This window comes from Ambystoma mexicanum, chromosome 9, assembly GCF_040938575.1.
Source record: "Ambystoma mexicanum isolate Mex_15411 chromosome 9, UKY_AmexF1_1, whole genome shotgun sequence".
NCBI lineage: Eukaryota > Metazoa > Chordata > Amphibia > Caudata > Ambystomatidae > Ambystoma > Ambystoma mexicanum.
The window spans coordinates 1,378,413,862-1,378,428,886 of record NC_090931.1 but is presented as its reverse complement, the minus strand read 5'-3'; the positions used below and the strand labels follow the sequence as shown (position 1 = coordinate 1,378,428,886).

Sequence of the window (15,025 nt, the reverse complement as noted above, 5' to 3'; positions counted from 1 at the left end):
CTGCTGGTTTCTTCGCTGGGTGGTGCTGGACCCTCCAGTCTTCCCCCTTCCTGTCAGTCTGACAGTAGCTTCAGGAACCGTGAGCCTGCAGGACCTGCCAGGAACGTCTGCCTCAGCTACAGCCTTCTTCTTCATTTAATGTACTGCTCAAATCTCGTTGTTCGTTCCGTCCGACCGCATTGAAAGTGTTTAAAATCTTTTGCCAATCTGATGGCTTGTCCTTCTCTACTTGTTTAAATAACTTTTCTTCCAACCAACTTCATTTCGAACTCTTGGCAAAGACTTAACCGTGAACTACTCTGAACTGTGTGATGCTGAGCAAAGACTTTGACCCATTAACATTGGCCCAGTCCAATTGATTTGAAACCTCATTGTAACAAGCCTTTTCTAGATTGCCCTACCTACTTACTTGTTGGTGCTGCTTAATTTTGTATAACTTTGTCTTTCCCTCCCTTCTTAAATTGCTGGAGTGCCATTTTGCTCAAACTTCATTTGGAGCTTAACTTGTCCAGAATTGTTTGGGGGTTGGGTAGTATATTAAGAGTGTGATTGTTCTGCTGCTTTACTTAGTGAACTGTTTAACAACTGATGTGTAAATAAATGTATATTCTTTTACTCAGAAACCATGAGTCAGTATTAGCTTAAACCATAGTCATTGCTGACCTTTGTGTAACTTCTGATACTGCTCACTTTACTCTTGAGATAAGTCTGGCTGCTCAGCCATCACTACCACTTTACTGTGTAGTACAGGCTTGTACCAAAGGTGAATTTGTACTTGCACTTGTAGTCTTAATTGTGTGTGGTGTTCCCAAAGGGTACTGCATATGATTCTGCCTAACATGATCGCCAGTAAGCGCAGCAACAGGGATATTGCAATGTTGCATTCCACCATTTTACACAATAAATCAAGCATCTCCTATCAGATATACCAGTTCAGGATAAGTGAAGACAGGACAATTGAAAACATTTAAAAAACCTGCTTGCAGATTGTCACATAGCTTATACCTGCAAGGTGCTGGAAATAATTTAGAGGACCAGGTAAATGGTGGTCCACTCTATGAACGAGTATACACTGAAGTAATTTTATAATGATGGGTGAGAGATATCATATAATGAGGAATGATATCATTTTGTTACATGTTTAAGCCCACTGACCAGTCATAATCAGATTCTACACGTTTCTTCTAATCTTCCTCTAAAGACCTGTTCAGTCGGTGGTATGCCAGCTCTTGCATCTAGCCTCCCCTCACGCATGTCACCAATGACACAACACCAAACTTCCAGGATCTCAAAGAAACTGGGGAACATGGAGAGGTCTACCTTATGAGAGACTTTAAACTTACAGTGGTATACTAACGACAGCAGCCAAGTTCAGCCTTTGCCTCTTTTGCCATTTTATTAATACCAATAATGCTATGATTATTACTAGAGGCCATCCTCTGCTTCTAACTAATTCCTCTTCCCTCTTTGTTCATTCCTATGGTTGTCCCTCTTATACTCCTATACTTCCTGTCAGTCTTCACTCTTTCTCTTACAACCTCTTCTTTTCCTTCCCCTTCAAGCATTCAGTAATTCTCCCAATTCTTTAGAATATCACTCATGACTCCTCAGCCCTAACTAACTACCGACCAATCTCTGTTCTTCCTTACCTTTCCAAACTCCTTGAACATACATAACTCTATTCTTTCCCCCTTTAAATAATGTGTTCATCCCCTTCACTCGAACGAGTCAGCTTTACTTGATTTTACTGATTCTTTTCTCTCACCCTGCCACTTTAAACTCTCCTTGATTCTTATTCTGTTAGATCTCTCTGCTGCATTTCACACAGTAGATCATTCTCTCCTTCTCTCTTCTCTTTTTGCCTTACTGGCTCTGCTCTAAACTGTTCTTGCCCCTATCTCTCTCCACCTGCTCTTACTCTGTCTCCTGGGCTGGTAACCTCACCTCTCCTCTATTCACCTCCATTGCGGTGTCCCTCAAGGCTCAATCCTAGAACCTCTTCTTTTCTCTCTATACACTGCCCCAATTGCTCATATTATTAAACACTTTGGTCTTTCATACCTTTCATACCACTGTTATGTTTTCTGCCTTCTCTAAAGCTATCAGTAATACTATCGCTGATTACCTGCACACTGTTCAATCCTGGATGCACTCACAGGTCCTTCACCTGAACCAGTCTGCAACAGATTTATTTTCTGTCCTCTTTATTTATTCTTCTCCCTCTTTTTTCTCATTTCCTTTATCCCATATTTCCCTTAGTTCCTCTGCTCATAATTTAGGAGTCATCTTTGACTCTAATCTTACTTTCACTTACCACATCTCTACTACTGCGCGGACTTGCTGCTTTCAGCTTTTTATTAATTCGTAAAATTCACCATCTCTTTACGTTTCATTCTACCAAGCTCGTCATTTCTTCTCTGGTTCTTTCCGGACTTGACTAATGCTCAGCCCTTCTCTTTAGTCTCCCAACCTATCATCTTGCTGCATTGGGTTTAATCAATAACTTCCTTACCTCTATTTCTATGCAACTGGCTGCCTGCACTCACCTCCTCTAACCTCCCTGCATCCCGGCATGGACAGGATCACCATGCCACACCACCTTGTAAGCCCAGCAGGGCTCTTCACTTTTATTTCATTTTTTACCCGGAGTGCTCTGACACCGAGCAGACTGTCCAGCGCCATCCAGCCCGCTTGGGCCTCCATCTGCACTGGTCTTTGGTCTTTTTCATCATGGCCAAAGGTTATTGAAGTGCAACAGGTCCATCCCTCGCTCGGCCGCTTTGATTGGCTACCTCGTTATTGATCGAGCCAACAGGGGAGATGACAGGTGTTGAGGCGACCTTTCCTTGAAGGCCCTCTTCAAAGGCCCCTTCTGGCCCAGATCATCCTTCCTTCTCCTTCTACACCAATGGCTGCCTGCCCTCACCTTCTCTGTCCTCCCTGCATCCCGGCATGGGCAGGATCAAACTGCCACAATACCTGGTAAGCCCAGCAAGGCTTTTCACTTTTATTTCATTTTTTACCCGGAGTGCTCCAGCACCAAAGACATTTCTGCTACTTGATTTGGAAGCAACCATGTGCTTCCCAGTTTGTGTACATTGTGTTTTTGTGTGTCAAATCTGCTTGAAGGGCCTTCCAGCCCCCTTGGTCCTTCATCCCCCATGGCCTTTGTTCTTTTTCATCATGACCAACAGCATTGAAGTGCACCGGGTACTGGAGTGCTTGATTCCTATCCCTCTCTTCAGTCGCCATGATTGGCTCCCCCATTATTCATGTAGCCAATGGGTGAGCACGCAGGCATGGAAATGACCCTTCCTTTAAGGCCTTCTTCAAAGGCCCCTGGCTGGCCCGGATCATCCCTCCTTCTCCTTCTCTGCCGCGGCTACCTACCCTCACCTCCTCCGACCTCCCTGCATCCCGGCATGGACAGGATCACCATGCCACACCACCTTGTCAGCCCAGCAGGGCTCTTCACTTTTATTTCATTTTTTACCCAGAGTGCTCTGACACCCAGCGCACTGTCCAGCACCATCCAGCCCGCTTGGGCCTCCATCCACCCTGGCCTTTGTTATTTTTCATTATGGCCGACAGGATCAAAGTACAACAGGTACTTGAGTGCTGGATTTCCATCCCTCGCTTCGGCCGCTGTGATTGGCTCCCTCGTTATTGATAGAGCCAACGGGAGAGATGACAGGCGTTGAACCAAACTCCCTCTAATGCCCTCTTCAAAGGCCCTTGTCTAGGCCGATCATCCTTCCTTCACCTTCTACGCTGCTGGCTGCCTGCCCTCACCTGTTCTGAACTCCCTTCATCCCGGCATGGGCAGGATCAACCTGCCACAACACCTGGTAAGCCCAGCAAAGCTCTTCACTTTTATTCCATTTTTTACCCGGAGTGCTCCACCACAAGGACATATCTGCTACTTGATTTGGAAGCAACCATGTGCTTCCCAGTTTGTGTGCATTGTGTGTCTGTGTGGCAAATCTGCTTGAAGTACCCTCCAGCCCCCTTGTGCCTCCATCCCCCGTGGCCTTTGTTCTTTTTCCTCATGACCGATGGCATTGCAGTGCACTGGGTAATGGAGTGCCGGATTCCCATCCCTCCCTTCAGCCTCCATGAGTGGCTCCCCCATTATTCATATAGCCAACGGGAGAGCCAGCAGGTGTGGAAAAGATCCTCCCTCTAAGGCCCTCTTGAAAGTCCTCTGTCTTGCCTGGATCATCCCTCCTTCTCCTTCTATGCCGCTGGCTGCCTACCCTCACCTCCTCCGACCTCCATGCATCCCGACATGGGCAGGATCACCCTGATACACCACCTGGTAAGCCCAGCACGGCTCGTATGTTTTATTTCATTTTTTACCCGGAGTGCTCAAACACACATCACATTTCTACTACTTGGTCTGGAAGCAACCATGTGCTTCCCAGTTTGTGGTCATTGTTTGTGCAGCATATCTGCTTGGCGCGACTGTCCAGCGCCATCCAGCCCGCTTTGGCCTGCATCCACCATGGCTGTTGTTCTTTTACATGATGGCTGATGGCATCGAAGTGCACCGGGTACCGACCCTCCCTTTAAGGCCCTCTTCAATGGCTCCTGCCTGGCGCTAACTGGGCCTTGGTGGGCTGGGCACCCCCCAACCATCGTGCTCCAACAAACCTTGCTGCGCTCACTGGGTACACCCTGCTCCCATATGAACTTGGCTCTTGGACCTCCTCCTTGTGGATCACGTGGGTGATGGCTGAACTTGTCTACTGCCTCTTCCTCTAACACCTGCACCTTAACTGTTGGCTATTTCACTCTGCCCCTCTATCTTTCCTTCCTACTCTACTTCTCTCACTGCACTTGCGCTCTTTTAAAAATCGTTTTTCTGGTTGTGCCTTTTACATCACTGCATCCATTTTTCATTGCAATGTGCTTTATTTACATTCAAATCTAGGTGGGTTTGCGTTTTACAACACTGCATCCTTTGTATTGCATTGTGCTATGTTTAAAATAGTTTTTCAGGGTGTGCTCTTTATATCTTGCACCCTTTTTATGCATTACACTCTTTGTGATCCTTTGCATACATTCCTGGCAGCCCCACCTATTGCTCTGCTGTTGTGCCCTCTGTATCTATTAGGCCTCATAGAGACCAACCAGGACTGTGCAGTGCAGCACCCCCCCTTTTTCTACTTTCCTCTTTACATCTGCAGCCACTTTTGTTCTGTCTACTGTGCCTCTCCCGGCCATCTCCCGCCCCTCATCGCCTACCACTTGTTTCATGCACTTTATCACTATAAGAAAAGCAGTCTGGCAGATATGATGGACTCATTGCATTGTTCATCTTACCCTCCCCCCGACCCCTCTCTCCTTTTTTTGCATTATTGAAACGACAGTCAGGCATATACAATAATGATGTCATATGTTGTGATCAGTTTGTCAGTTTGTATTCTTCATTGTTCTATGTGGTACCTCCAGTTACATAGCACTTGCCCATTTTGAATTTTTCATTGCCTTTCAGGATTGTTAATTCTGTTTGCTTATCTACTCTCCCTTCCTGTGTTGGAGCACTTTGAAATGCTTTTTAAGTCTGTAGGCGCTACATAAATTATCTAAAATAAATAAACAAACTCTGCTATTCTTTCTCTCTTTCTGCTTCCCCATCAAGCCTCTATTTCAAACGCTCTATACTGTATTGCTTGGCTTTCCTTTGAATCTCTCTGTATTTCTCTTTTTTCCTCTGCTCATAATTTAGGAGTCATCTTTGACTCTATCTAATCTTACCTTTGTTTACCACATCTCTACCACTGCTCGGATGTGCTGCTTTCAGCTTTTCATTAATTTGTACAATTCACCATCTCTTAACATTTCATGCTACCAAGCTCCTCATTTCATCTCTAGTTCTTTCCAGATTTGACTACTGCTCAGTCCTGCTCATCGGTCTACCAGCCTATCATCTTGATGCCTTGCGTTCAATCAACAACTCAGCTGTTCTTACTCTCTTTCCGCTTCCCCATCTAGCCTCTATTTCAAATGTTCTATACTGTATTGCTTGGCATTCCTTTTAATCTTGCCTATTATTACACTTCTTGTTCATTGTTTTTAAGTTAAATTTAATCCCTCTCAATCTGTCTTCCTTGTTCTTGTTTGACACCCCCCACCTGGTCTTTTAGCTCCCAATCTCTCTTTCTCTTAGTTACCCCTAAAGCTCCTTGTGCGGCTTCCAGATTTTGTTCTGTCTCCTTACTGACTCCTACATTTTGGAATGCTTTACACCTTTCTGTTCGTTCTTCACCCTATTGGTATTCTTTCAGCTCCTCTCTCAAAGCTCATTTGCTGATGGCCAGAGACGTTTTTATGGGAGGGCAAAAGGGGCACTTGCCCAGGGCCCCCGCCTTAGAGGGGGGCCCCCACAAGGCTGCCTGATCTAAAGTAAGATTCAATTTTTCACCAGACTTAAATCACACACACCAGGAGATTTTATGGCATGCTGCTGAGATGCTAAACCTATTGCCTGTCTGTTTTGACAAGTAAATTCTGCCTTGATCAATTAATTAAGTAATGCTTTCTGTTTTCACTGTGGAATACATAGGTTGTGTGTTCCATACAGCACAACTTCTGTAGCATTCTTTCCTTCTTGTGGGAATTATGTTGATCATGTGCAATAGCCAAAGTTGACATCCATATTGATAAATTGAGTGACACAATGGTTCAGAAGTTAGCTCAGTGTGTTAAGCACTCATTTCAGAGATATGTGTACATATGAAAGATTAGAAGAGCACATTCCAGAAAGGCTGGCTGAACCTTTCCCATGTCTACAGTTTATAAACCTACCTGCATATGTACTTGGTTTTGGGGTATAAGAGGTACTATTATCAGCAATGTTCCTGCACCAGATAGGGGTTGCTATAAAAACGAACATGTCATTCGTATGTTGAAGGTCTCGAAATTGGTTTGTTCAGATGGAGTGTTCTAAAACCTAGGCACTCCCCTCAAAAGATGAGCATACACTATTATTCCAAGACGTGAATAAAAGACTGTATCCTGGCTTTGCCAGTAGATGATACAGTGATCCTGGACAAATCATATAATATCTCTTGCATTACTGTGCTGTCTTCTGTGAGGTTAGCCTTCTTGCATGCTGGTGGCATTGTTTAGCTCATTTCTTGAAATGTCTTCTTATGTAGGCCGTTTGAGTGGAAGGGGTGGTAGAGAGGAGAGAGGGACAGATGTTGTTGGCCGTGGGCAAGCATATTTTAAGGTCTGCTTATTTGACATAAAAAACGTTTTGCTTTTTGTATAAAAGTCAAAGGTTTTACTGCACGTTTATGAATGACAATTCCACAAGCCATTGTTTTGGAAGTATTTAAAGTTTAAAAGTACAAAAGACATACTCAGATAATTCTGTTAAATCACATTGATTGGTATGTTGGTACTTGTATACTTCCCGTGATGATGGAGAGAATGATGCTAGAATCCTTCCCATTTTGCGTAACACCCTTCTGTAATATTGGTTTTAAAAAATTGCCAGGTTTGGAAATGGCATTTATGTACTTTGCAAGTCAGTTGTATAAAATTAGATTGTTTTAGTACATGGTAAGGGCTGGAAAAGAAAGTGTTCTAATACAGAAATTGCAGAGTTGGCACAAATCCCAGCTTCACCCCTTAAGCAATGTGTGATCCTGGGCATCTCATTTAATTGTGTATTGCCTAACCTCTCAGAATTGTCTGGCCCTAAACCTTTCAAAATTGTCAGCCCTTCAGAGTGATTTCCTTCAAAGGGTATGATCTTCATAAAAGCGTCAATCATGGTTTCACTGGCTATAGGGTTTCTTCCACTATAATAGTGAGCATTGATATGCTGCACACCGCAGGCACTTGTTCCATTGATCACTAATGGTAACACTATTTGAAAACCATGTCCCACTTCTAATCTCAGACTGTCTGGATAGAGACACCTTCCCAGTAGCTTCTAATCAGAATTCACTAGCCATGCTATTCTCTCTGTAGCTGTCTCCTTCCTTAAAATTGGTCTACTCTATCCATGCATTGAACACTTTTGCATTCACTGAGGCAGCTGTGAGTTACCTGCCTATTTTGTGTTACATGTAACTTTTGCATACAGTCCTGCATTAATACTACAGGCAGCATACCTTCCCGGATGCTATTGATAAAAAAGTACCCTGTTTCTATAATAGAAGAGAAGTAACCTCTTAGTAGATTGCTAATGTTGGCCTTCAAAAGCTACTTGTTTATCATTCTGATTAGAGCAAGAATGAAGAGTTTAAGGAGAATTAAAGGGAGTAAACATGCTTATTTTGAATGCTGCAAGGTGGCATATTAACCTATGGTTTATGGTCACGGTGGGGGTTGGGGGGAGTGCCACCAGATATTCTCGATCACTTAACTCCTTTGGCTTGGTGGAGTGGGCCCCAAAGATGTCCATGCCCAGGGCCCCAAAAATGCTTAAGATGGCCCTGCTGATGGCATCCTAATGTGTCACTGTTCCACCACTTTTTGCATTCGATTGTACTTACGTTCAGCACGTTGGTGAAAGTGCTATATAAATTCTATAAATGAAATGAAGTTACTCCTTCATTATAAATCAGTTTGCCATTATAAATGCTTAACACATGGCAATCTATTGACACGTGAATCTACACCCACAGGCATATGCCTTGTTGTTACAATGAGTTTTTTATCAGAGCTGATGAGCAAGAAGGATGTGTAATGCACAGATGACTTTAGTTTGTTCAGTTGTAGCATGATATGAGAAGCTGAAACCTGTGTGTTGATTCTGGAACATGAACAATTACAATGTGAACACATAATTATTTCTTTTGTAGTTCAGGACACCTTCACATATGTATGCATAGTTGCCTTCACTTTCGGGCAGTGGTTGAGGTTGTCTTGTCCCATTGGTTCAAGTGAGAAGACACTAGAAGATCTGTCACTGGCCATTCATAAAAGTCAGCGGGTACAACAAACACACACACACATGCCCACACTCACACATGCATACACACTCAAAGCGTTGCCCCTCAGAAATTGATCTCGGGATGATATACATTTAGTAGAGTTGTCTATGTTCATCAGTAGGTTGAGTGGTCTTCTTCCTGATTCTGCCTCACATATCCTTGTGGCATGAGTTCAGTCCCCAGGTGGCATAGAAAACAGGGGATCAGAGCCCCAGCATAGCTCCTAAGCACAGCGCTGAAGCAATTAAAATATGTAGTGGTTGCCCATCACTTATGGTTGCCACATTGCAACTTGTATGCCCTTCTACCTAGACTTTGGTTCTCATGTGTACTCAAACCTAAAATCCTGACTCATTTAAGGATATGACCAAATTTGGTATTGCCTCTGCTTCATTTTTATCTGTTACTGGTAGAAGCCACAACCAAATATGGTCACAGGTTTGTGACAGGTTTGTTGATTATGCCTTAGGATGCTGCATAGATTGTCCCAGTAGTAACACCACAAGAGTACAACAGCATGCCCTCTACTTTAATCACATTGATTACAGTCACCAACCAGTAATGCTCCCACAACCAACCTTTCAAGGATGCTCACACAGAAACATAGTGGCCAAAAGACAGCATGAGCATGCTCTATCCTGTCTCCTCTCTTGTTTAATTTGTATATGCAGGCACTGGCTAAACTGATTGTCAGCTACAGAGTACACTTCTACGCATATGCAGATGATAAATGTGCCTTTATCTGATCCCCCTAACCAACTGAAAAACTGCCTGGCTGCGGTTGGGGACTGGATGGCCAATAATTGGCTCAAACTTAACGGAGAAAAAAACGTAAGTTTTCCTGGTCGGATCTAATTTTGTGGGACAGCCCTGGGACTATTGGCCTTCCACCATGGGGCCATGTCCTGAGCCTACACCAATAGTGAAGAGCCTAGGGATTAAACTAATGGCTACAGACTCTAGAGAAGCCCGGATCTCCACAGTCTGCCAATTAGGCTACACAAAATTGAAAAAGTCCTACCATTTCTTCCAGGTCCAAAATTGTAATCGCATCCATCATGAGTTGCCTGGATTATTGCAACGCCATCTACCTGGGTCAACCCGAGATCCTACTGCAACACCTTCAAACTCTCCAGAATGCAGTGGCAAACCTTGCTCTGGGAGCTCCAAGACTGGCTCACTCCTGAGACCTACTCTACCAACTGTATTGGCTTCCCATTTGGAGACGTATTAAGTTTAAGTTGCTCTGTCTCGTTCACTGTGCTACTCACGATGTCAGGGCAGAATGTTTACGTTCGTAATTTGTGCCCTATATTTCTGGCAGACTACTGCTCTCAACAAATCAATCTTTGCAATGTTTTCCTAAGTTACATCGTGCCAGGGTGGGATGAAGATCTTTGACAGTCCTTGCCCCAACGCTCTGAGATGCCCTGCCATTTGATCTTCGAAATCTCTCTGAATATCACACTTTTGAAAAGCTTTCAAAACGTATCTGTTGTTGTCCTTGCTGTTTGGCGGCTTCTCTCTCACCTTAGCACCTTGATGCTTTGCAGTCTTTTTTTGCTCTTTAAAAATCCCTATGAAATTTAATACAATGCTAGTTCTCAGACGCCTAGATGCTCTCGCAGATGAGGGTCTGGATGTAATCTCACCAGAGCTAAATCACGTTATCTAATCAAGCAGAAAAGATTCAATTTGTGGACCCCTTCCAGATGTATGGAGTTTCAGCCTCACCCTGAAAAAGTGTTGCCTATTCAGGGTCCTGATCTTTCCCACCTCTGTTACATCTTATTCAATTGTATTCAGCTTATATTGGATCTTTCTCAGAGTTTGTACCCAGAGCTCACTGATATAGTTAGTGATTAAATCCATGGAACACTGAACAACAAAGAAAGCCCAACAAACTTTTCAGATTCACCTTAAAAGTGTTTTCTAGTAGTTTTAGTTAGTGGCATATTTTCTTTTATTTAATCAATAAATCCTGAGATGAGACTGCATTACCGAGTCAGGTAGTGGACTGAGGTGTGAGTCGCTGTACCAATGCTTTAACGTGGGCACTGGGCAAAGTCAAGACCTAGCAAGCCCCCCTCATTGAAGGGTTTAATGCTATTAGCACGCCGGCATAGTTTTTCTAAATTGTTTATTTATTTTAAATAGAGAAATGATGTGGTTGCTGTTTCTCATATTAAAAATAAAACATAGAAAACAAGATGGCCAACATGGAAAAAGGGAGAGGGAAAATACACAAAGGTTCCGATTTACCTAAGTGTTTTACAATGTTAAAATGCCTTTACATAGTTTCTTCTCCCTTCCCGTGTCGACCATTGACAGTGAAGAGATGGGCGGGACAGTAGGCCGCAAGAAATCGCCACAGGTGCAGCTAAGTGAGGGGTTTGTGCAAAGGTAGAGTGTGTGGTCGAGCAGGTTGCTGTTGCTGAGGGGGGAGAGGGTGTGAAAGAGGGGAGATTTTCTCCGGGAGGCAAGACGGCGGCTTCCCGCTACTCGGGGGGCTTCCAACACAGACAATACCATGAGGTAATGCCTGCATTTCAAGCTCCCTGATAGTCTGGGAGGCCCCATGACACCCTTTACTAGGTTCTAATATAAAATAATACCAAACACTCTTGTACTATTCAATGATCTAGGAAACAGAACGATTTATATGTCAGTTTCTATGCCGGAAAAAATGAATAAAATACAATCCTAATTCTCAGTGGGAACAAATCACACCCCTTGCATAAACACTTAAACACATATATCAATTTTGTTTTGAATAGGCAAACTTTCAAGTAAGTATATCGATATCTGATTTACGTCTTACAAACCGTTGAAACAACCTTTAATTGACTCTCCTTGTACGTGCCTCTCTTTTGATGTAAATGTTCTGTTGGAAGGAATAGAAATAGCAGAGCTTCGGGATTTTCTTTGTTCTTTTGCACAAGCATTTCATCGCTCCTGTCTCTCCCTTGAATTTTGTTTAACTTAAAATATCACCCAGTTGTTCGCTGTAAAACACCATGTTTCATTATAGTTATCATGTCTTATATCTTATTTTATCTGACACGACCCTCGGATTGCATAGGCACGCTATGAGGCCCCTAAATAAATGAATGCAATATACAAGTCATACACTCTTGCATAACATTATGTGTCTCTGACGATCTAGATGCATTGAATTTAAGAGACACAGGTGCTACTCACACATTCCCTGTAAACGCTTCAGTTGGCTCAAACTGTATGTAGCTTTAAAATATAGATTACATTAGTCAGTATTGATTAAGAAGTGTTTAAATTAAAACCTGCTTAACAAGATTCGTATATATTAATTGAATGATGGTCTCTTGACAGCCATCTTGTCAAGATGTTTTAGGAAACTTAATAGAGATCAAAAAAGCTGTAACAAATGATTGATTTCATTGATTTGAGCCCAATTCTAGTTTTTTTCTAAGATGGCTGCATTTATATTGGTAATGAAATGTGTCTCAAATCCAATGAAGATCTGTTAATGGAAAAGGTGAGACAAATACATGATGGAATGCTGCACCATGCAAACAAATTGAATAGTGTCAGTCGGTAGGAATCATGGGTTGAAGAATTTCCATCAAGTTATTCATAACTTTCAGTCTATTTTTGGCAAAGACTTGTTATCAACATAGTGAAAGGAGGATAGCACAGGGGCAACCCACTGGTCTTCGATGCAAGACAGCACAGAGCAACAGAGGTTGGAATCCTGGATCCATGCTTAGAAACCAAACACAGGTATAGCATTAAACAGTAAATGAAGAAAATAAAAATGTGAACATTAGTCTGGCTGTCCCTAGAGACTCAAGCCTCACTGGCGAAGATCAATGAGGCAGAAACACCTGGGATATGATTTGATTGGTTATTTAAAACACGCTTAATACCCAGAGGTTCTAAGCGCGGGCACAGGGATCAAACCTGTGTTGCTCAGTGTCATCTTGCATCCAAGGCGAGCATGTTGCCCCTGAGCTATCCTCCCAAGACCCCCCCACAGGGAACATGGCCTGGTAGGTCATCCAGAAGACCACCTTTTGGGGTGGGGGTGATCTTATTTGAATATGAATATGTTCATTTGGTAACGGAGAAGCAAGCAGACAAATGCCAGAATTCTGTAACTGTGAAACCTGAGAAAACATCTGGTGCCCCCTTTGCACATTACCCATTCCGTAATGCAAATTCAACTTATGTGGTTTATCTTTGTAGACTTGTGGGGCCATCCTCTAAAATACCACTCACCCAGTGGCACAGTTGCTGCAGAACTCCATCTTCAATGCATGCCACACAAAATGCAACACATCAAGCTCTCAGGTATGTTACCATCATGTTTTAAGGTATTATATCATACTTGTGCTTATTATGGAAGATTCTATTAAATTTTCTGCAAAAAACATCGTATCTGACAAATGTTCTAAATGATACATGTATGTGTATTTATCAAGAGTTTGCGAATTAGCATCGGGGAGCGTAGCTGATTTACCCGAGCTTCTGCCATTCTTATGCCGAATGAAGATTGTTGCCATTCCACAGGTGTGTGCTCTTGTTCCGACCGATGGCATTGGACAGGTCTAAAGAGATAGGGACATAGCTGCCAAGTATCCCAGTTCCTTTCAAGTTCCAGCATGCAATTGAAAGCAACAATCAGAATGGCTCGAGGGAAGCACTACTGTCCTTGTAAACATGGCACTTGCAGACCTTTTCAATTCCCATGTATCTGCAGTCGCTGGTCTGAATTAATGGGGGGTGATTTCCTGTTCCTATGCCCAAATTCTAAGAGCCATGAGGCACTGTCTGCACTAGCCTCTCACTCTGAGACATCCAAAGAGCTTCTACCTTTGCAGAAACATTTACTGCAATGCCATAACTGCCCCTGTAAGAGGCTACAAGGCACTGCTTGCCACACATACCTTATTTAAATGCTTAAATTCTAATATGGTTTGAATACATTCTACTTTCATGCTCTTAATGAGTGCCTTATTATGCCTCGATTGTTTGGAATTAATTCATGAGGAGAACAGTGAGATGCAGTAAATGTAGGACAAACTGCTTTCAAATGTGCAAACCATTTGAATCCAAAATGACACAAAAGTAAAATAATGTGCCGCTAGTTTTTCCCCCTAGTTCCCTAGTTTTTCAGACTACGTTTGCAGTTCCGGCTGGATTGCTCTTTTTTGGGTTGGGCAAAGCCTGATTTGCATATTGTATTTTGCCTTTCTGTATTGGCTTGGCAGGTGAGGAACAAGAGTCTGGAGGGATGCCCTGAGCAATTGTCAGAGATTTAAGATGAATTCTAACTGTTCCATCAATCACCTCGTTGTTTTTGCTTTGACACCCCGAACGCGATGGGTATGCCATGATGTGGGTCTCATGTCTGCTGGGCCTAGAGATCCAAGCTACTCCTTACTGATGACACCCAACGAGGCTGAAACATGTTTGGGGATGCGTGTGGTCTCCTGCAGAAGGAATGCTACCTTGCAGTTCATGCTTGGCTGCCCCTTTGGGGGTGCGACCATATCTGATTGGCATATGGCCTTTACGTTTCTATAATCGCAGGGTAGGTAAAGGATGATGGTGTAGGGGGATGCCCAGAGCAATGCCATAGGTTAAGATTCATTCTAAACCTTCCAGCCATCACCTCCTGGTTTTGCTTCGTTTTGTTCTAAGGCATGCAGTAAAAAAAGGAAAACAGATCGAGAGAGAGAAACGTTTGATCCATTTAAGAGAGAGAAATATTTGATTCACTTTGAAATATCTGACTCATTGAACCTTATGAAATACTTGATGCTAGTGTGCAATCTTATTTGGAATATCTCTTTGCAATTATTAAGGAAAATCAATTACTAGTGTGGAAAAACACCAATAAAATTTACAAGATTTTCAAGACTCGCCTCTATACATTTTATTTAAGGGGTTAGCGCATTTGAGTCCATCTTCCCAAACTCTTCTCTGTCCTCTATAGATCCAGGATTGCATTTTTCAAGAACAATTTTGATGAATTTCTATAGTGATTATGCATACATATGGCTGTTATCGAAAAGCAATTAATGTTAGGG

At 42.9% G+C, this 15,025-nt stretch overlaps 1 protein-coding gene across 1 annotated transcript in view; it reads right to left on the bottom strand.

Annotated features, from left to right (window-relative positions):
• Positions 1–15,025, bottom strand: part of LOC138489132 (contactin-associated protein-like 5) — a 1,196,734-nt gene that overhangs the window by 45,461 nt on the left and 1,136,248 nt on the right. The window lies entirely within an intron of this gene.